The 21875-nt window shown below is 36.3% G+C and overlaps 1 pseudogene; it reads right to left on the bottom strand.

Annotated features, from left to right (window-relative positions):
- Window positions 1–4360: 4360 nt before the first annotated feature.
- Window positions 4361–20510, bottom strand: LOC121024865 (translationally-controlled tumor protein-like; annotated as a pseudogene).
- Window positions 20511–21875: the final 1365 nt, after the last annotated feature.

The raw sequence follows: 21875 nt of genomic DNA, 5'->3' as shown, positions 1-21875 counted from the left end.
GTCATGTCCATGAAATCATCATCAAATTCAATGCCATGAAGTTTTCCTCAAATGTTTTCTTATGAGAGTTTTATAGTTTTTTTTTAAGAGAGTTTTACCTTATAGTTTTATCTCTTTTTTTTAACGTTTAATCTTTGAGACAGATAGAGACAGAGCATGAATGGGGGAGGGTCAGAGAGAGGGAGACACAGAATCTGAAACAGGCTCCAGGCTCTGAGCTGTCAGCACAGAGCCTGACGTGGGGCTCGAACTCACGGACCGCGAGATCATGACCTGAGCTGAAGTCAGCCGCTTAACCGACTGAACCACCCAGGCGCCCCTAGTTTTATCTCTTAAATTAGGTCATGAATTCATCTTGAGTTATTTTTTGTATATGGTGTAAGATAAGGGTCCAACTTCTGTCTTTTGCATATGGATATTCAGTTTCCCTGCATCATTTATTGAAGACTGTCTTTTCTCCATTGACAGGTCTGGCACCCTTGTTGAAAACCAACTGACTACTGATTTTTTGTTTACTTCTGGGGTCTCTCTACTTTATTCCACTTGCCTATATATTCTTATGCAAGTACAATACTGTTTTAATTGCTGTAGCTTTGTATTAAGTTTTGAAGTTGAGAAGTGTGAATCCTCCAACTTAACTTTTTTTCTTTTTCAAGACTTTTATGATTATTAAGAACCCATTCCAATTCTGTATAAATTTGAGGATCAGGTTTTCCATTTCTGTGAACAAGGCTGAATTTTTGTTGCATTGAATTTGTAGATCATTTTGGATACTGTTGACATCTTAACAATGCTAAGTCTTTGTAACCATGGACATACAGTGTCTTTCCATTTATTTAAGCCTTCTAAAATTTCTTTCAGAAATATTTTATAGCTTTCAGCATACAAATCTTTCACCTCTCTGGTTAGATATACTGTAAAATATTTAATTATTCTAAATGCTATTGTAAATGTAATTGCTTTCTTATTTCCTTTTGGATAGTTTATTCCTGTTGTATAGAAACACAAATGAATTTTTAGTGTTGTCCTTGTGCCCTGCAACTTTGCTAAATTGGATTATTAGCTCTAATGGCTGTCTTTTGGATTATTTGTGTCTATATGTATTAAAAAAATCATACCAGCAGTAAATACAGATAATACTACTTTTTTCTTTCCAATTAGTATGTTTTATTTTTATTTTTATTTTTTCTTATAGAATAGCTCTGGATAGAACTTCTATTACAATGGCGAATAGCAGCAATAAAATTTGGCAGTCTTATCTTGTTCTTGATCTTAGAGGAAACCTAAGTCTTTCACCACCAAGTACCATGTTAGCTGTGGAATTTTCACAACTACGTGTTATCATGATGAGGAATTTTCTATTTCTAGATTTCTGAGTTTTTATTATTAAAGGGTACTGGATTTTGTCAAATGATTTTTCTTTGTCAACTGAGATAATAATGTTTTCTTCTATTATTTCTATGAATGTAATGTATTAAATTGATTGATTTTCTTATGTTGAAACATCCTTAAATTCCCAGGACAAATCCCATATAGTTATGCTGAAAAATCTGTTTAATATGTTGTTGGATTTTATTTGCTTTTGTGTTGAGGATATTTGTGTTATATTTATAAAATGTATTAGTTTTTATTTTTTCTTGTAATATCTTTATCTGAATTTGATATCAGGGTAGTGCTGGCCTCACAGAAAGAGTTTTAGAAAGCACTTCTCCAATTTCTTGGAAGAATTTGAGAATTCTTGGTGTTAATATTTCATCGAATACTTAATAGAATTCACTGGTGAAAGTATTTGCTCCAGGACTTTCTTTTTGGGAGACTTTTGATTACTGATTCAATCTTTGTTTTAGGTCTTTTGAGAATTTTTTATTATGGTAAAAATACATAACATAAAATTTAGCATCTTAACTATTTTCTTTTTTTTTTTCCAACGTTTATTTATTTTTGGGACAGAGAGAGACAGAGCATGAACGGGGGAGGGGCAGAGAGAGAGGGAGACACAGAATCGGAAACAGGCTCCAGGCTCTGAGCCATCAGCCCAGAGCCTGATGCGGGGCTCGAACTCACGGACCGCGAGATCGTGACCTGGCTGAAGTCGGACGCTTAACCGACTGCGCCACCCAGGCGCCCCATTAACTATTTTCAAGTGTACAGTTCAGTAGGGTTAAATATATTCACATTATTGTGAAGAGATCTCCAGAAAATTTTCATCTTGCAAATCTGAAACTCTATACTGATTAAATAATTCCCTTCTCCCCCTCTCCCCAGCCCATGGAAACCACCATTCTACTTTCTGTAGCTATGACTTGACTACTTTAGATACATTATGTGGGCAGAATCATACATATTTATTTTTAATGTAACTGGCTAATTTTACTTAGCATAATGTCATCAATGTTACTTTTATGTTGAAGCGTATGACAGGATTTCTCTCCTATTTAATGTTGAATAATATTGCATTGTATGCACACACACATTTTGTTTATCCATTCATCCTTCAGTAGACATTTTAATTGCTGCTACCTCTTGGTTATTGTGACTAGTGCTGCCATGAACATGAGCATGCAGATAGCTCTTCAAAACTTTGCTATCAATTATTTCAGATATATACCCAGCAGTAAGATTGTTAGATAATATTGTCATTCTGTTTTAAAATTTTTGAGGACCCTCCCTACTGTTTTCCACAATGGTTTCACTATTTCAATACCACTAACAGATCTTAAGTGCTCCAAATTTTCCATATCCTTGCCAAATCTTGTTGTTATCTTATTTTTATTTTATAATAGCCATCCTAATAGGTGTAAGGTAGTATCACATTGTGGTTTAGATTTACATTTTTCTGATGATTAGTAATGTGGACCATCTTTGCATGTGCTTGTTGGTCATTTGTATATCTTCTTTGGCGAAAAGTATATTCAAGTTCATTGCCCATTTTTAAATCAAGTTGTTTGACTTTTTGTTATTGAGTTACAGTTCTTTATAAATTCTAAACATTTATCTGGGAATGCAAGCTGGTGCAGCCACTTTGGAAAGCAGTATGGAATTCCTCAAAAAACTAAAAATAGAACTACCCTATGACCCAGCAATTGCACTACTAGGCATTTATCCAAGGGATACAGGTGTGCTGTTTTGAAGGGACACATGAACTCCCATGTTTATAGCAGCACTATCAACAACAACCAAAGTATGGAAAGAGCCCAAATGTCCATCGATGGATGAATGGATAAAGAAGGTGTGGTATATATATATATTATGGAGTATACTCGGCAATCAAAAATAATGAAATCTTGCCATTTGCAACTACACGGATGGAACTGGAGCGTATTATGCTAAGTGAAGTTAGTCAGTCAGAGAAAGACAAAAATCATATGACTTCAATAATATGAGGACTTTCAGAGACAAAACAGATGAACATAAGGGGAGGGAAACAAAAATAATATAAAAACAGGGAGGGGGACAAAACAGAAGAGACGCATAAATACGGAGAATAAACTGAGGGTTACTGGAGGGGTGGTGGGAGGGGGGATGGGCTAAATGGGTAAGGGGCATTAAGGAATCTACTCCTGAAATCATTGTTTCACTACATGCTAACTAATTTGGATGTACATTTTTAAAAATTAAAATTAAAAAGTTCTAAATATTTATCCATTATTAGGCACATAATAATTTTCAATTATCTTCTCCCCTTCATAGGGTACCTTTCATTCTGCTGATCATGCTCTTTGATTCACAAAAGTTTTTTAATGTTTGATGTAGTCCCATTTGTCTACTTTACCTTTTGTTCCTTGTACTTTTGGTGTTATATTGAAGAAATAATTGCCAAGTCCAATTTATAAAGATTTTTCCTTCTGTTTTATGTAAGAGTTCTATAATTTGGGTTCTTGCATTTAGGTCTTTAATCTATTTTGAGTTATTTTTTGTATATGGTACAAGAGAAGGGCCCCAATTTCTTTTGGATATAGATACCCAGCTTTCCCATCATCATATCTGGTTTTATGTTTGTTTGTTTTGTTTTGTATTTCTTTTTTGTATTTTCTTCCATTTGTATTGGTCTCTTTTTATTTCTTTTGGTAATCGCTTCCATAATTAAATACTTCCATTTGTAGGTGATGAAATGTGTAAGGAATCCACTTCAAATGTTGGCACAGCTATACTTATGGCCTTTCCCTTTACTTGAACTCAGAAGTAAGACTTTTTGTTCTTGTTTTTTATATTCCAGTCCCAGAAGTAGTTTTCACTGTAGAAATTATCTGCAGGCAGTCTTGTGCTTTCTAGCAATAGTCTACAACCAGGCTCTAGCTTCTCCAAGACACTACACAGGATGGATTTAAATATGTATTAAACTAAGAGGAATTCTTTCAAATGAGTTTAAATGCATTTCATTATTATAAACCTACATGACTTTCTTTTTTCTTAAAAAACAATGCTTCTCTAGTAAATCAAGGTCAAAATAAATGAAGAGCTCAAGATGACATCAATCCTATTTGTTTAAATCCCAGCGTTGTGTGGATGAAGAGCAGCAGCCAGTTATGACAACAGGCGATACATCCAAAGCAATAGCCAAATTCCTTAACATTTTTCCATTTCTAAACCATCCTTAAAGAAAATCATATTTGTGGTTACACCATCCTCAAAATAGTCCAGCAGAGCAACCATGCCATCTGGATTCGTATTTTCACCAATAAAGAACTGGTAGTTTTTGAAATTAACAAGGATAAGGGTGGGTGATGGGTATTGAGGAGGGCACCTGTTGGGATGAGCACTGGGTGTTGTATGGAAACCAATTTGACAATAAATTTCATATTTTAAAAATAAATAAATTAAAAATTAAAAAAATAAAACTTAAAAAAAAAGAAATTAGCAAGGATGTGCTTGATTTGTTCTGCGGCCCTTGTTATAAAAGGTTTTATTCTTTCTGGCCTCTGTTCTTCAAGTTTGCCTTTGTTGATTTCATGTAATCTTCAATTTACTTCTTGTAGGCTTCTTTTGTGAAGCTGTTTTCCTGAAAGTTATGTCTCACTGTGCTTTTGGTACATTTGCATTTGGTGCCGTTATCAGAGGCATTTCCACTGATGAGCAAGTCACCAATGTTACCCTCTGTCCTACTGACCATCCTCCCCTCCACCTCCAGGCACAGCCCATCTATGATCTGCAGATCATATAGATGTCAGAGAACATCTCATCATGGCTAATGAGGTTCCAGTAGATGATTACGACTCTGGCTGGAGAAAGATGAGGTTGGCGCTAGCTTTACAGGAACTGGGAGCTCTGAGCTGGTGGTATAGCAGGAGTGGCACTAGTGGGAGGGGGAGCGGTGGAAAAGCTCCCATCACCATTTGTTTACAAGACAGCCCTTTCCCCATTAAATGGTCTTGGCACCTTTGTTAAATATAATTTAACCATATATACAAAGATATATTGCTAGGATCTTTATTCCACTGATCTATTTGTCTGTCTTTATGACAGTACACTCTTTGGATAACTGTAACTTTGTAATATTTTAAAGTCAGGCCTCCAAACTGGTTCTTTTTCAAAATTGTTTTGGCTATCTGAGGTCCATTAAGATTCTATATGAATTTTGGGATGTTTTCTTCATTTCTGAAAAAGGTATGTTGGGACTGTGATAGGGATTGTGTTGAATCAGTAGAGAGAGCACTTTGGGTAGTATGGTCATCTTAATAATATTAAACCTTCAAATCCATAAACATAGGATGTCTTTCCCTTTATTTGTGTCTTCTAAAACTTTTTTTCAGCAAAAAACCCCCACAAAACTTCTTTCAGCAATATTTTCTTGTTTTCAGTGTACAAGTCTTTCACTTCCATAGTTAGGTTTATTTCTAAGTATTGTATGGCTTTGATGCTATTGTAAATGAAATTGTTTTCTTAATTTCCTTTTTGGATTGTCCACAGTTCATTTACAGGAACACAACTGATATTTAATTTTTGATTTTGCATCCTTCAACTTTCCTGAATTCATTCTTTGGTTCTATCAGTGTGTGTGTGTGTGTGTGTGTGTGTGTGTGTACACAAAATCTTTAGCATTTTCTACATATAAAATCAAATCATTTGCAAACAGATAATTTTATTTATTTCTTAAAGTTTTTATTTAAATTCCAGTTAGTTAACATACAGTGTAATATTAGTTTAAGGTGGACAACATAGTGATTCAACACTTCCATACAACACCCAGTGCTCATCATAAGTGTACTCCTTAATCCCCATTACCTATTTAACTCATCTCCCCCCACCTCCCCTCTGGTAACCATCAGTTTGTTCTCTATAGCTAAGATTGTTTCTTGGTTTGCCTCTCTCTCCCTTTTTTTCCCTTTGCTCATTTGGCTCACTAGCCCCATCCATGTCCTTACAAATGGCAAGATTTCATTCTGTTTATGGCTGAATAATATTCTAGTGTATACATATATCACATTTTCTTATCCATTCATCAGTTGATGGGCATTTGGGCTCTTTCAATAATTTGGCTATTGTAGAGAATATAATGCTGCTATAAACATAGGGGTTCATGTATCCCTTGGAATTAGTGTTTTCGTTTTTTGGGTAAATACCTCATAATACAATTGCTGGATCTTAGGGTAGTTCTATTTTTAACTTTTTGAGGAACTTCTATACTGTCTTCTACACTGGCTGCACTAGTTTGTATTCCCACCAACAGTGCAGGAGGGTTTCCCTTTCTTCACATACTCACCAAAACCTGTTGTTCTTGTGTTGTTGATTTTAGCCATTTTAAAAATATGAGGTGATATCTCATTGTAGTTTTGATTTGTATCCCTGATGATCAGTGATGTTCAGCATCTTTTCATGTGCCTATTGGCCATCTGTATGTAATCTTTGGAAAAATGTCTATTTATGTCTTCTACCCATTTTTTAACTTGGATTATTCATTTTTTGGTGTTGAGTTTTATACATTGTTTATATATTTTGGATACTAACCCTTTATTAGGTATGTCCTTTCCAAATATATTCTCCCATTCAGTAGGTTGTCTTTTACTTTTGTTGACTGTTTGCTGTGCATAAGCTTTTTGTTTTGAATAAGTCCCAGTAGTTTATTTTTGGTTTTGTTTCCCTTGCATCAGGAGACATATCCAGAAAGAAGTTGCTATGGGAGATGTCAAAGAGGTTACTGCCTGTGTCCTCCTCTAGGATTTTTATGGTTTCAAGTTTCACACTTAGGTCTTTAAACCGTTTTGAATTTATTCTTGTGTATGGCGTGAGAAAGTGGTCCAGTGTTTTTGTCTTCATTCATGTTTAAATATTTTCTAATTTTCTTTGTAATTTCTTTTTTGACCGATTTGTTTGATGTTGTTTAATTTCTGCAATTTGTGAATTTTCCAGTTTTCTTTATCTGATTTCTAAATTCATGCCATATTGTTGAAGAAGTTATTTTGTATATATATATCTTTTTAAATCTACAAAGACTTGTTTTATGTCTTAACATGTGGTCTTTCTTGGAGAATGTCCTATGTGTACTTGAGAATAATGTGTATTCTTTTTTGTTGGGTTGAGTGTTCTGTAAACGTTGATTAGGTCTAGTTGGTTTATTATGTTGTTCAAGTTTTTTTTATTTCCTTACTCATCTTCTGCCTACTTTATCCACACATTATGGAAAATGATGTATTAAAGTCTTCAACTGTTATTGTACAACTATTTCTCCCTACAATTCTGTCAATGTTTGCTTCATAAAGTGTCTACTAGGTATGTAAATGTTTATAGGTGTTATGTCCTCTTTCTGTATTGACACTTTATTAATATAAAATGTCCTTCTCTGTTGTCTATAACCTTTTAAAATCTCAGTCTATTGTTTCTGGTATTGGTATAGCCAACACAGTTTTCTATTGTTTACTATTTATATAGAATTTTTTTTCCATCTTTTACTTTTTAATCTTCTCTTTGGAGCTAAAATGAGTCTCTTGCGTAGAGTATATAGTTGCATCATGTTTTTTAAATCTCTTCTGCAAATCTATTTATTTTGATTGAAATATTTTATCCATTTACACTTAAAGTAATTATTGATAGTATAGACTTACTTTTGCCGTTATGTTATTTATTATAAGCCTTATAGCTTTTGCATCCCTCATTTCCTTCATTATTGCCTTCTTTTCTATTTAATTAATTTTTTAAAAATACTTAATTACCTTCTCATTTTCCTCTAAATATATTGTATAGATATTTTCTTTATGACTATGGGAATTACATTTAATATTGTAAAGTCATAACAATATCTGAATTCATCCCAACTGAACTCTAGTAGTCTACAAAAGTTACTTCCATACACTTCCATTACCCCTCTTTCTGCTATTGTTATCACAGATCATATCTTTATACATTCTGTACCCAAAAGCACAGCTCAATGATTGCTTTTTTTATACTCTTGTATTTAAGTTCAAGTTGGTTAATATAAAATGTAATATTAGTTTCAGGTGCAGAAGTTAGTAATTCATCATTTGCATACAACACCCAGTGCTCATCACAACTACTGCCCTCCTTAATACTCATCACCCATTTAACCCATTCCCTGACCCATCTCTTCTCCAGCAACCCTCAGTTTTTTCTCTATAGTATACAGTTTGTTTTCTGGTTGTCTCTCTCTTCTTTCCCCCTATATTCATCTATTTTGTTTCTTAAATTCCACATATAAGTAAAATCATACGGTATTTGTCTTTCTCTGACAACACTTATTTCACTTAGTAGCAAAGTAAATTAAAAAAAAAAAACAAAAACCTAAAACGCAACCTTTGGAATGGGAGAAGATGTTTGCAAATGACATATCTGATGAATGGCTAGTGCCCCAAATATATAAAGAACTTATTAAACTCAACACCCCCCCCAAAAAAAAACCAAATTTCTGCTCCTTTCTATATCTCTTCTCATGGAATTCCCACAATTGTCTATGTTGGTCTATTGTTCAGCTTTGTGGTGCCCCACAGGTCTCTCAGGCTGTGTTCACTTTTCATTTTTTCTTCCTATTTATCAGACTCAATAACTTCCATTGACCTTACTTCAAATTAACTGATTCATTTTACTGCTTGCTCAAATCTGCTGAACCTCTCAAGAGTATTTTTCACTTCAGTCATTTTAACTTTCAAGTCCAAAATTCCCTTTTGGTTCCTTTGTATTATTTCCCTTAACTGATATCCTCATTTCATTCATCCATTATTTCTCTTTCTTTGTCTATGTCTTCTGTTAGCTTTAAAGTCTTTGTCTATTATGTGTGACACTTGTGCTTCCTCAGGTATGTTTCCTGTAGATTTATTTTGTTCTGTTGAATGAGTCACATTCTCATGTTTCTTTGTATGCCTTATGATCTTTTGCTGAAAGCCGAACACTTGAATCTTATGATGTGGTAACTCTGGAAATTACAATCTCTTTCCGATATCCAGGATTTTACTGGTTTTTATGTTATTATTGCAGGGTGTCTCTTTGCTGGAAATCAGGCTGAGGTGAAATTTGAGATCTTCTTGGGGCTTTTCTGAGACTATGTCTTTTCTTGGGCATGCACTATGGCTTTCTAAATTATCCTGTACATGCATTTGTTTTTTAATGCCTCCCCCCCCCCACCAAAAAAAGCTGCAGGTCCATCTCCTCTACATACTTTGGAACCCACCTTAGCTGGTAGGTGTGAAACAATTACCAGCGTTGGTGCCTACACCTCAGTGAGCAGAAATTATCAAAAATCAGAACACAAACCCCAATTCTTAGAGGACAATGTCCTTATTGTCCACCCTGGCTCCCGCGAGTCATGCTTCAAATGCATGTTGCTGTCCCATAGCTTCCTGCCATGGGCCTGGAGATTGGAGAATTAGTAGCTGAAATTGACTGACAATATCCATCATTTGTCAGCTAAGCTTTCCCCTGAAAGTAGCAAAAGTTCAAATAGAATCCATGGTTCTAATCTAGTCACTTCAGATAATTTTTACCAGTAAAGCTATTTTCTAAGTGGAGAGATGGTTTCATGGCCCTTTCTACAACACAATCTTTCTTGACACTACTCCCCAAATACTGTTTTTGAACAATCCATCTTTTTCCCACAGAGTTGTCTTGCCATCTTTATTATATATAAACTCTCTGTATCTATTTTGGCCAGTTTCTGACTTCTAGTCTGTTCTATAGTTCTACTTTTAACTCATCACCAAATTATCTAATTATTTTAGTTTCATAATTAACACACACATAAACACACACACACACACACACACATTCAAGTTAGTTAAAACACAGTGTAGTCTTGGTTTCAGGAGTAGAATCCAGAGATTCCTCTATCACACATGACACTGTGTTCTCACCCCAAAAAGTACCCTCCTTAATACTCATCACCCTTTTAATCCATCCCCCCACCCACCTCCCCTCTAGCAACGCTCAGTTTGTTCTCTGTATTTAAGAGTCTCTTATGGTTTGCCTCCTTATTTTATCTTATTTTTTCTTCCCTTCCCCTATGTTAATCTGTTGTGTTTCTTGAATTCCACATGAGTGAAATCATATAATATCTGTCCTTCTCTAACTTATTTTGCTTAGCATAATACCTTCAAGTTCCATCCATGTTGTTGACAAGATATCATTTTTTTCATTGCCGAATAGTATTCCACTGTGTGTGTGTGTGTGTGTGTGTGTGTGTCCCACATCTTTATCCATTCATCAGTCAATGAACATTTGGGCTCTTTCCATAATTTGGCTATTATTATTAACGCTGATACAAACATTGCAGTGAAGGTGCCCCTTCTAATCAGCATGTTTGTGTCCTTTGGATAAATACCTAGTAGTACAATTTCTGGGTCATAGCATAGTTCTATTTTTAATTTTTTTGAGGAACCTCCATACTGTTTACGAGGGTGGCTGCACCAATTTGAATTCCCACCAAAAGTGCAATAAGGCTCCCCTTTCTCCACATCCTCACCATTATGTGTTGTTTCTGGAGTTATTAATTTTAGTCATTCTGACAGGTGTGAGGTGGTATCTCATTGTGGTTTTGATTTGTATTTTGTCTGATGATGAGCGATGTTCAGCATCTTTTCATGTGTCAGCCATCTGATGTCTTTGCAAACGTGTCTGTTCATGTCTTCTGCCCACTTATTCACTGGGTTGTCTATTTTTTTGGATGTTGAGTTTGGTAAGTCTTCATAGATTTTTGATACTAACCCTTTATCCGAATGTCATTTGTAAATATTGTCTACCATTCCATCAGTTGCCTTTAAGTTTTGTTGTTTCCTTCACTGTGAATAATCTTTTTATCTTTATGATGTTCCAATAGTTTATTTTTGCTTTTATTACCTTGCCTTTAGAGACATGTCAAGAAGTTGCTGTGGCCAAGGTCAAAGAGTTTGCTGCCTGTTTTCTCCTGTAGGATTTTGATGGTTTCTTGTCTCATATGTAGGTTTATCATCCATTGTGAGTTTATTTTTGTGTATGGTGTAAGAAATGGTCCAGTTTCATTCTTCTGCATGTTGCTGTCCAGTTTTCCCATCACCATTTGTTGAAGAGAGTTTTTTCCTTTGGATACTCTTTTCTGCTCTAAGATTAGTTGGCTATACATATGTGTGTCCATATCTGGGCTCTGTATTCTATTCCATTTATCTATGTGTCTGTGTTTTTGTGCCCGTTCCATAGTGTCTTGATGATTACAGCTTTGTAATACAGATTAGAGTCTGGGATTGTGATACCTCCAACTTCGGTTTTCTTTTTCAACATTACTTTGGCTATTTGGGATTTTACATGGTTCCATACAAATTTTAGGATTGTTTGTCCTAGCTCTGTGAAGAATATTGGTGTTACTTTGATAGAGATTGCATTGAATGTGTAGATTGCTTTAGGTCGTATTGATATGTTAATAATATTCTTCCAATCCATGAGCATGAGATGCTTTTCTATTTCTTTGTGTCTTCTTCAACTTCTTTCATAAGCTCTATAGTTTTCAGCATACAGATATTTTACCACTTTGGTTAGTTCTATTCCCAGGTATCTTATGGTTTTTGGTGACATTGCAAATGGGATTGATTCCTTGATATCTCTTTCTGCTGCTTCATTACTGGCATATAGAAATGCAACCAATTTCTGTACATTGATTTTATATCCTGTGACTTCACTGACTTCATGTATCAGCTCTAGAAGTTTTTTGGTGGAGTCTTTTGGGCTTTCCGTGTGGAGTATTATGTCATCTGTGAAGAGCAAAAGTTTGAGTTCTTCCTTGCCATTTAGGATGCCTTTTATTTTGTTTTGTTGTCTGATTGCTGAGGCTAGGACTTACAGTACTATGTTGAACAAAAGTGGTGAGAGTGGATATCCCTGTCATGTTCCTGATCTTAGGGGGAAAGCTTTCAGTTTTTACCCATTGAGGATGATATCAGCTGTGGATGTTTTGATGATGTTTAGATATGTTCCTTCTATTGCCATTTTCTTCAGGATTTTTACCAAGAGCGGGTGCTGTATTTTGTCAAATGCTTTTTCTGCATTTCTATTTACAGGATCATATCATTTCTTTCATTAATGTGGGGTATCACATTGATTGATTTGTGAATATCCAACCACCCCTGCATCCCAGGAATATATCCCATTTGATACAGGCGAATAATTCTCTTAATGCACTGTTGAATTCAAATTGCTAGTATCTTGTTGAGAATTTTTGCATCCAGTTTCATCAGGGATATTGTCCTGTAATTTTCCTTTTTAATGGGGTCTTTGGTTTTGGAATCAAGGTAATGCTGGCCTCGTAGAATGAGTTTGGAAGTTTTCCTTCCATTTCTATTTTTTGGAACAGTTTGAGGAGAATTGGCATTAATTCTTCTTTAAATGTCTGGTAGAATTTCTCTGGGAAGCCAACTCGCCCAGGACTCTGGTTTGGTGGGAGATTTTTTTTTTAAATAACCAATTCAATTTCTTTGCTTGTTATGGGTATGTTCAAATTATCTATTTCTTCTTTTTCAGTTTTGGTAGTGTGTTTCTAGGAATTTGTCCATTCCTTCCATATTGTCCAATTTTTTAGCATATAATTTTCATAGTATTCTTATAATTGTTTGTATTTCTCTGGTGTTTGTGATCTCTCCTTTCTTATGTATTGTTTTATGTATTTGGATCCTTTCTCTTTTTTTTTTTTTTGATAAATCTGGCTTTGGGGTTATCAATTCATTTATTTTTTTCAAAGTACCAGCTGTCAGTTTCATTGATCCGTTCTACTGGGTTTTGTTTGTTTGTTTCTATATCTTTTATTTCTACTGTAACCTCTATTATTACCCTTCATCTGCTGGCTTTAGGCTTTATTTGCTACTCCTTTTGTAGCTTCTATAGGTTTAAGGTGAGGTTGTGTATTTGGGACCTTTCTTGCTTCTTTAGATAGGCTGGAATTGCAATGTAATTTCCTCTTAGGATTGCTTTTGCTGCACCACAAAGGGTTTGGACTCTTGTGTATTTTCATTGGTTTGCACGTATTTTTTTCATTTCTTCTTTAATTTCCTGGTTAACCCATCCATTCTTTAGTAGGATGAGTTTTAACTTCCATGTATTTGAGGGCTTTCCACATTTTTTCCTGTAGTTAATTTCAGGCTTCATAGTGTTGTGATCTGAAAATATGCATGGTATGATTTCAATCTTTCTGTACCAGTTGAGGGCTGATTTGTGACCTAGTATGTGTTCTGTTTTGGAAAATGATCTATATGCACTTAGGAAGAATGTGTATTTTTCTGCTTTAGGATGAAATGGTCTGAATTTATCTCTTAAGTACACCTGGTCAAGTGTGTCATTCAAACCCACTGTTTCCTTGTTGATTTTCTGCTCAGACGATCTGCCCATGCTGTAAAGTGGGGTATTAAAGTTTACTATTATGGTATTATTATCAATGAGTTTCTTTATGTTTATTATTAATTGAATGATATATTTGTGTGCTCCCCATTTGGATGCAAATATTTACAATTGTTAGATCTTCTTGGATAGATCCATTAATTATGATGTAATGTCCTTCTTTCTCTCGTTACAGCCTTAGTTTTTTTAATGTTTATTTTTGAGAGAGAGACGGAGAGAACGTGAATGGGGGAGGGGAAGAGAGAGAGGGAGACACAGAATCCAAAGCAGGCTCCAGGCTCTGAGTTGTCAGCACAGAGCCTGATGCAGGGCTGGAACTCACAAACCATGAGATCATGACCTGAGTTGGAGTTGGATGCTTAACTGACAGAGCCACCCAGGTGCCCCTCAAAGCAGAATTTTTCAGTTTAATGAAGTCCAGCCTACCAAGTTTTTTTTTGTCTTCATAGACTGTGCCTTTGGTGTTGTACTAAAATGTCATCACCAATCCCAAGGTCATCAAGATTTTCTTTTATGTCAGGTTCTAGGTGTTTTATAGTTTTGCATTTTACAGTTAGCTCTGTGATGCATTTTGAGTTAATTTTTGTGAAGAATATAAAGTCTGTGCCCCCCCCTTTTTTTTTGCCTATGGATGTCCAGTTATTCCAACACTATTTACTGAAAAGACTAACTTGTCTCCATTTTATTGCCTTTACTCCTTTATCAAAGATCAGTTCACTATTTTTATATGGGTCTATTTCCAGACTCTCGATTCTATTCCATAGATCTATTTGTCATTCTTTCACCAGTATCATAATGTCTAGATTATTGTAGCTTTATAATAAGTCTTAAGGTCAAATAGTGAAAATTCTCCAGCTTTGTTCTTCTGTTTATTTTTTTAATATATTTTTTAAATATTTATTTTTGAGAAAAAGAGAGAGACAGAGAGAACAGGGGAGGAACAGAGAGAGAGAGAGAGAGAGAGAGAGAAGTGAGGAGCAGAGAGAGTGGGAGAGAATCCAATGCAGGCTCCAGGCTCTGAGCTGTCAGCACAGAACCCAACACAGGGCTTGAACTCACAAACCCTGAGATCATGACCTGAGCCAAAATTGGACGCTTAACCAACTGAGCCACCCAGGCGCCCCTGTTCTTCTCTTTAAATATGGTGTTGGATATTTTGTGTCTTTTTCCTTGCCACATAAACTTGAGAATCAGCGTGTCAATGTCTACATGTCTTGCTGGGATTTTGATTGGGATGCATTGAATCTATAAAGTTGGGAAGAACTGGCATTTACACAATACTGATTCTTCCTATCCACAAACATGGAACACCTCTCCATTTATTTATCTCGTTTGAATTCTTTCACCAGAGTTTTGTAATTTTCCTTATATGCATCTTATACACATTTTGTAGATTTTACACAAGTATTTCATTTTGGGGGTGACTTATGTAAATGGTGGCAAACGTAAATGGCATTGTGTTTTTAATTTCAAATTCCAGTTACTCATTGTTGGTATACAGGAAAGCAATGGCCATTTAAAAAAAATTAATGTATTTATTTTTTGAGCAAGAAAGACAGAGTGTGAGTGGGGGAGGAGCAGAGAGAGATAGGGAGACACAGAATCCGAAGCAGGCTCCAGGCTCAGAGCTGTCAGCACAGAGCCCGATGTGGGGCTCGAACATATAAGCTGTGAGATCATGACCTAAGCCAAAGTCAGACACTTAATGAGCCACACAGGCACCCCTGGCCATTTTACATTATATTAACCTTATATCCTACAACTTTGTTATATTCATTTAGCTCCAGAGGGTTTTTTGTTTGTTTTTTGTCAACTATTTCAGATTTTCTACATAGGCAATGATGTCACCTTTGAACAAAGTTTTATTATTGCTTTTTGTTCTAAATCTACATCCCTTTTATTTCTTTATCTTGCATTAATGCATTAACAAGAACTTCCAATACAAAGTTGAAAAGTAATAGTGAGAAAAGACTTCTTGTCTTGTTGCTGATCATTGTGGGAAAGGTTCTGACTTCTCACCATTATGTATGATGCTAGATGTAAGCTTTTGTAGATTTTCTTTATCATGTTGAGAAGTTTCCCCTCTTCTTAGTTTGAAAGTTTTTATCAAAAATGGGTGTTGTATTTTTACCAAATGCTTTTTCTGTATCTATTGGTATGATTATGTGGTGTTTCTTTTTTAGCCTGTTGATGTGATGGACTACATTAATTGATTTTTGAATATTGAACCAGCCCTTTATACCTGAGTAAAATCCCACTTGGCCATGATATATAACTTTTTGTACACAGATCATGGTTTTCTTTTGTAGCAAAGGAGAGAGGGTTTGAAAAAAATTTCTCTGATTTTTCTAGGTGTATGCTTTCAATGGAAACCTGAGTTTATTTACTTTAAACAGTTAATCAATTGTCACAATATGTCTAGGATATTTTATTCCATTCTCCTCTCATTACAAATGTTACCTATGTGGTCAACTTACCTTGGACAAAGCAGGAAAGAATATCCAATGGAAAAGACAATCTCTTCAACAAATGTTGGGAAAACTGGACAGCAACATAAAGAATGAAAATGGACCAGGTTATTATATGATACACAAAAATAAATTCAAAATGGATGAAAGACCTAAATGTGAGACAGGTAACCATAAAAATCTGGAGAATAATACAGGCAGTAACCTCTTTGATATGGGCCAGAGCAACTTCTTACTAAATGTTTCCTGAGGCAAGAGAAACAAAAGCAAAAATAAGCTATTTGGACTTCATCAAGATTAAAAGCTGCACAGCAAAGGAAGCAATCAACAAAACTAAAAAGTAACCTTTGGTATGAGAGAAGATACTTGCAAATGACAGATCTGATAAAGTGTTAGTATCCAAAATGTAAAAATAACTTATCAAACTCAACACCCAATACCCAAATAATCCAATTAAAAAATTGGCAGAAGACGTGTATAGACATTTATATGGTTAACAGACACATGAAAACATGATCAACATCACTTATCATCAAGGAAATACACATCAAAACCATGATACCACCTCACACCAGTCAGAATGGCTACAATTAACACAGGAAACAAAAGGTATTGGCAAGGATACAGAAAAAGAGGAACACTCTTACACTGTTGGTGGGAATGCAAACTGGTGCAGCCACCCTGGAAAATAGTATGGAGATTCCTCAGAAAGTTAAAAATAGAACTGCCCTATAACAAAGCAAATACACTACTAGGTATTTACCCAAAGGATACAAAAATACTAATTAAAAGGGATACATGCATCCTGACATTTATAGCAGCATTATCTAAAATAGTCAAGTTATAGAAAGAGTGTAAATGTCCATCGGCTGATGAATAGGTAAAAAAGATGTCACACACACACACACACACACATGTTGGAATATTCCTCAGCCATAAAAAAAAATAGAATCTTGCTATTTGCAACGACTTGGTTGGAGCTAGAGTGTATTATGTTGAGTGAAATAAGTCAGTTATAGAAAGAAAAATAAGGTATGATTTCACTCATACGTAGAATTTAAGAAACAAAACAGATGAACACAGGGAAATTAAAAAAAAAGGCAAATCGGGAAATAGATACTTAACTATATAGAACAAACTGAGGGTTAATAGAGGGGAGATGGACAAGGGCGATGGGTTAAATAGATATGGGTACTAAGGAGAGCACTTGTGATGAGCACTGGATGTTGTACATAAATGATGAATCACTAAATTCTACACCTGACACTAATATTACACTCTATTTTAACTAAGTAGAATTTAAGTAAAACTTGAATAAAAAAAACAAAATGCTACCTTTATTTACTGTTTCAGCAATAAGCCTGTATTTTTGTGACTTCTGTATTTAAATTCTTTATTCCATATATTTATAACTAGTTTTCTAATTAATAAATTAAGAATATCAGAGCCGGTGGACTTCTAAATGGAGTTACTTGCTTTCCTCTGAAGAAATCAGATCTTTGTCCAAATATCCTATAATTAAATATTCCATGGCAATGCTCTTAACACAGTAAATATATGGACTGTTTTTCCATAAGTTGCAAATTATGTTACCAATATTCAAAGACATAGGAGCTTTCATCAAAATGTAAATGTGCTCATAGCTACTTTAATCAAGAAAATTTTGCTACAAAAATAAGTTGTGCTTTGATGTAGCACATCTGATTTTGGGACAAAATCCTTTTTTTTCTTTTTCTTCTTCTTCAATTCAATCTTACTTCATGGAGATCACTGAGGCAACCAGTGGGGCTAGACTAAAGGGAATCTGCTAGAGATGAAAAGGGGGTGAGGGTCAGAGCAAGCAGACTGTTTTCCTATTGGCAGTAGCTCCCATGCAGAGAGCCTAGGCATCTGTAAAACTGAGCCAGTGGACCCAAGTGGCCATGGAGCTTAGTTGGCATTTCTGCCTGGTTTGGGTCTTCAGCCAACAAGCTGTCCCATGAAGTCCATCCTATGACTTTGCCTGCAGAGGGTGGCAAGCCAGCTACCCTGCCCAACTGTTGATCACAGACTACAGCCCTGCCCAACCAGGAAGCCTGGCTATAGACCACAGGCAATTGTGGAGCCCATCCTATAGCCTATTCAGACAGGAAAACAAGTAAGCATCCCTGCCAAAATGTGGAGCATAGACTCCAGCCTTTCTTGAGATGGGAGCCCAAACAGAAATTCCAGGCAAATTCAGAGCACAGTCCACAACCCCAAACATTCCAGGAAACAAGCCAACATCCTTATAAAACTGCAAATACAATACATACAAATTAAATAAATACATAAATAGCATAGCATAGCATAGCATAGCAAAGCATAGCATAGCATGGCATAGGATAGCATAGCATCTGGCTCTTCTAGATGCCAAAGCCCAAAGTATGATGCCATACAACAATAGAACACAGTCTACAGCCTCTCTCAGGCCAAGAGCCAAGGCAACTTTCCCCCTAAATTGTTAGGCATAGCCTCCAGCTCTGCCCAATCAGGAAGTCTGGCCAGAGATCCTGGGCAACTGTAGACTACATTATTCAGCCCTGCTTGGGGAGAAGCCAAGCAAGTAACTCCCTTCACCTGCCTCCCTACTCTGACCTCAATAACAATCCTGGACAGTCTCAGTGTTCAGCCTATAGTGGTACTTCAGCAGGTAGTGCATGTAGTAACCCCAACTAACTGTGAAGCAGAGCTTGTAGCTTCACACAACCATGATGCCTGGGTAGCAAACCTGCTCAGCCATGATGTCAAGTCTATGACACTGCCTAATTGGTGAACACAGCCTTCTGCCTCACCCAGATGAGGAGCCTAACCACTAATTCTGCCCAATCAGAAAGTATAAACTACATCAAACTAGGGATCCTGGGCAGCTACTTAACCCAAAAGTAGAGCACAGCCAGCGGCCTGCCCAATTGGAGAGGTACTCTATGGCTCTGGCCAACTACAAGGCAAAACCTGTACCTTTTCCTGTTTGTAGAGCACAACCTGAAACCTTCTCTAATCATGAATCCCAAAGCCCAGACTCTGGGCCACCTGACCATGGAACCCAGCCACGAGGCATGCCAAACCAGGGAGCCCTGACAGCAGCCCTGTGTGAACATGGTTTCCGAGTGTTACCTGCTGGAGAAAGCTTTTAACTGCGATGATATAGGGCTATTTTGGAAAAAGATGCAAAATAGGACCTACATTACAGAAGAAGAGAATGCAACGCTCAGTCACAAGCCCATGAAAGAACATCTTACCCTCTTGTTTTGTGCTAATGCAAGTGGGTATTTCAAAGTCAAGCCCCTGCTCATGTATTATTCCAAGAATCCATGAGCCTTCAAGAAATGCAAGGTGTAGGGGCGCCTGGGTGGCGCAGTCGGTTAAGCGTCCGACTTCAGCCAGGTCACAATCTCACGGTCCGTGAGTTTGAGCCCCGCGTCAGGCTCTGGGCTGATGGCTCGGAGCCTGGAGCCTGTTTCCGATTCTGTGTCTCCCTCTCTCTCTGCCCCTCCCCCGTTCATGCTCTGTCTCTGTCTGTCCCATAAATAAATAAAAACGTTGAAAAAAATTAAAAAAAAAAAGAAATGCAAGGTGTAGAAGAGACAGTTAAAATTACGTGGAGGTCCAACAGCAAGGCTTGGGTCACTTGTATCTTGTTCATTGAGTGGATTAACAAGGTTCGGTCCTGCAGTGAAGAAATACCTTATAGAAAAGAATCTGCCACTCAAAGCCTTGCCGGTTATGGGTAATGCTCCTGCTCATCCTCCAGTCTCTGAGGACAACTTATGGAGGAATTCGAGTTCATTAAGGTCAAGTTCCTTCCTCCCAACACCACTACAATCCTCCAACCCATGGATCAACAGGTCATTTGAAACATTAAAAAGCTTTACATCAAAGCACTATTTCAGCGATGTTTCGAGGTGACCAAAGGGGGAAAAAAAACTTGCCCTCTGAGAGTTTTGGAAAAATCAGCTCCATATCGTGAATGGCCTCAAGATCATCTATAAATTCTTGGATAAGGTCACCCAGAGAACCTTCCATTCTGCTTGGAGAAGACTGTGGCCTGATTGCATTCTTGGACATGACGTAGAGGGGTTTGCTCTTGAACAGGAACTGACAGTTGTGAATGAAATTGTGTCCTTGAGGAATACCATGGGACTGGAGGTGAATGAGGATGATAGTCAAGAGCTGGTAGAAGAACATGGCCAGGAGCTGACCACTGGCAAATTGGTGGATCTGCATCATGAGCAACAGCAAGAGGTTACTGAGGATATCTCATCTGCAGAGGAGGAGGAGAAAAAGGCAGAGGAATCCCTCTCTTCAAATGAGATTAGGGAGATGTGTAAAATGTGGGAAACTGCAAAATTTTGTAGAAAAGCACCACCCAAATAAATCTGTATCAGTGCAAGAAATGAATCTGTTAAACAACAATATAATGTCACATTTCCCCAAAATCCTCAAAAGGAGGCAAATGAAAGTGTCATTGGATAGGTCCCTTGCTAAAGTTGCATGAAAAGATAGAGATTCCGTTGAGTGAATAGATAGCAGTAAGTCCATTAGTGAAATTCTTCCTACACAATAACCCTCTTCTCTCTTATCTCCTTCACACCAGCCACAAAGGTTTCCAAAGGTAAGTGCAGGTTAGTTAGCTTATTCTTTATATTTTGTATTTTTTTATTATTTTGTATTACATTACAGTATTATAATCGCTTTTATAAGAATATTTTTGCTTTGTGGAACAAATCATATGAGTTACCATTATTTCTTAAGGGGAAATTCGCTTGATATACAAGTGCTTTGGATTACAAGCATGTTTCTGGAATAAATTATGCTCACAAACCAAGATTTTACTGTACACATATACCACATCTTTGTTATCCATTCATCTGTTGATAGACACCTGGACTGCTTCCATAATTTGGCTTTTGTAAATAATTCTACTATAAACATAGGAGTGCATGTATCACTTTGAATAAATGTTTCTATATTTGGGGGGTAATTACCCAGTAGTGCAATTACTGGATCAAAGGGTAGTTTTATCTGTAACTTTTGGGGGGAAACTCCATACTGTTTTCCACAGTGTCTGCACCAGTGTGCATTCTTACCAAAACTGCAAGAGGTTTTCTTTTTCTCCACCTGCCTGCCAACATCTGTCGTCTCTTGTGTTTTTGATTTTAGCCCTTCTACGTGGTATGAGGTGATATCTCATTGCAGCTTTGATTTGCATTTCTATGATAATTACTGATATTTTTATTACTACTTTATTATTCTTTATTAGACATACACATTTAGAGCTAGTTAATGGCAGAGCCAGTACTAGATAGACTTCAAGACTTCCAACACCCATATAGAGATCTTTTCACTCTGATGAAATCTTATTCAGAACTTTTGCCATGATAATGAGTATATTAAGCACCTTTTCACGTATCTGCTAGCCATTTGGATGTCTTCTTTGGAGAATTGTCTGTTCATGTCTTCTGCCCCTTTGTAAACTGTATTATTTGTTTTTTGGGTGTTGAGTTGTATAAGTTCTTTGTATATTGTGGATACTAAACCATTATCTGATATGTTATTTGCAAATATTGTCTACCATTCAGTAGGTTGCTT

The sequence above is a fragment of the Herpailurus yagouaroundi genome, unplaced genomic scaffold (genome assembly GCF_014898765.1).
Source record: "Herpailurus yagouaroundi ecotype Mexico unplaced genomic scaffold, PumYag 67235, whole genome shotgun sequence".
NCBI lineage: Eukaryota > Metazoa > Chordata > Mammalia > Carnivora > Felidae > Herpailurus > Herpailurus yagouaroundi.
This window is presented reverse-complemented; position numbering and strand designations above follow the sequence as displayed.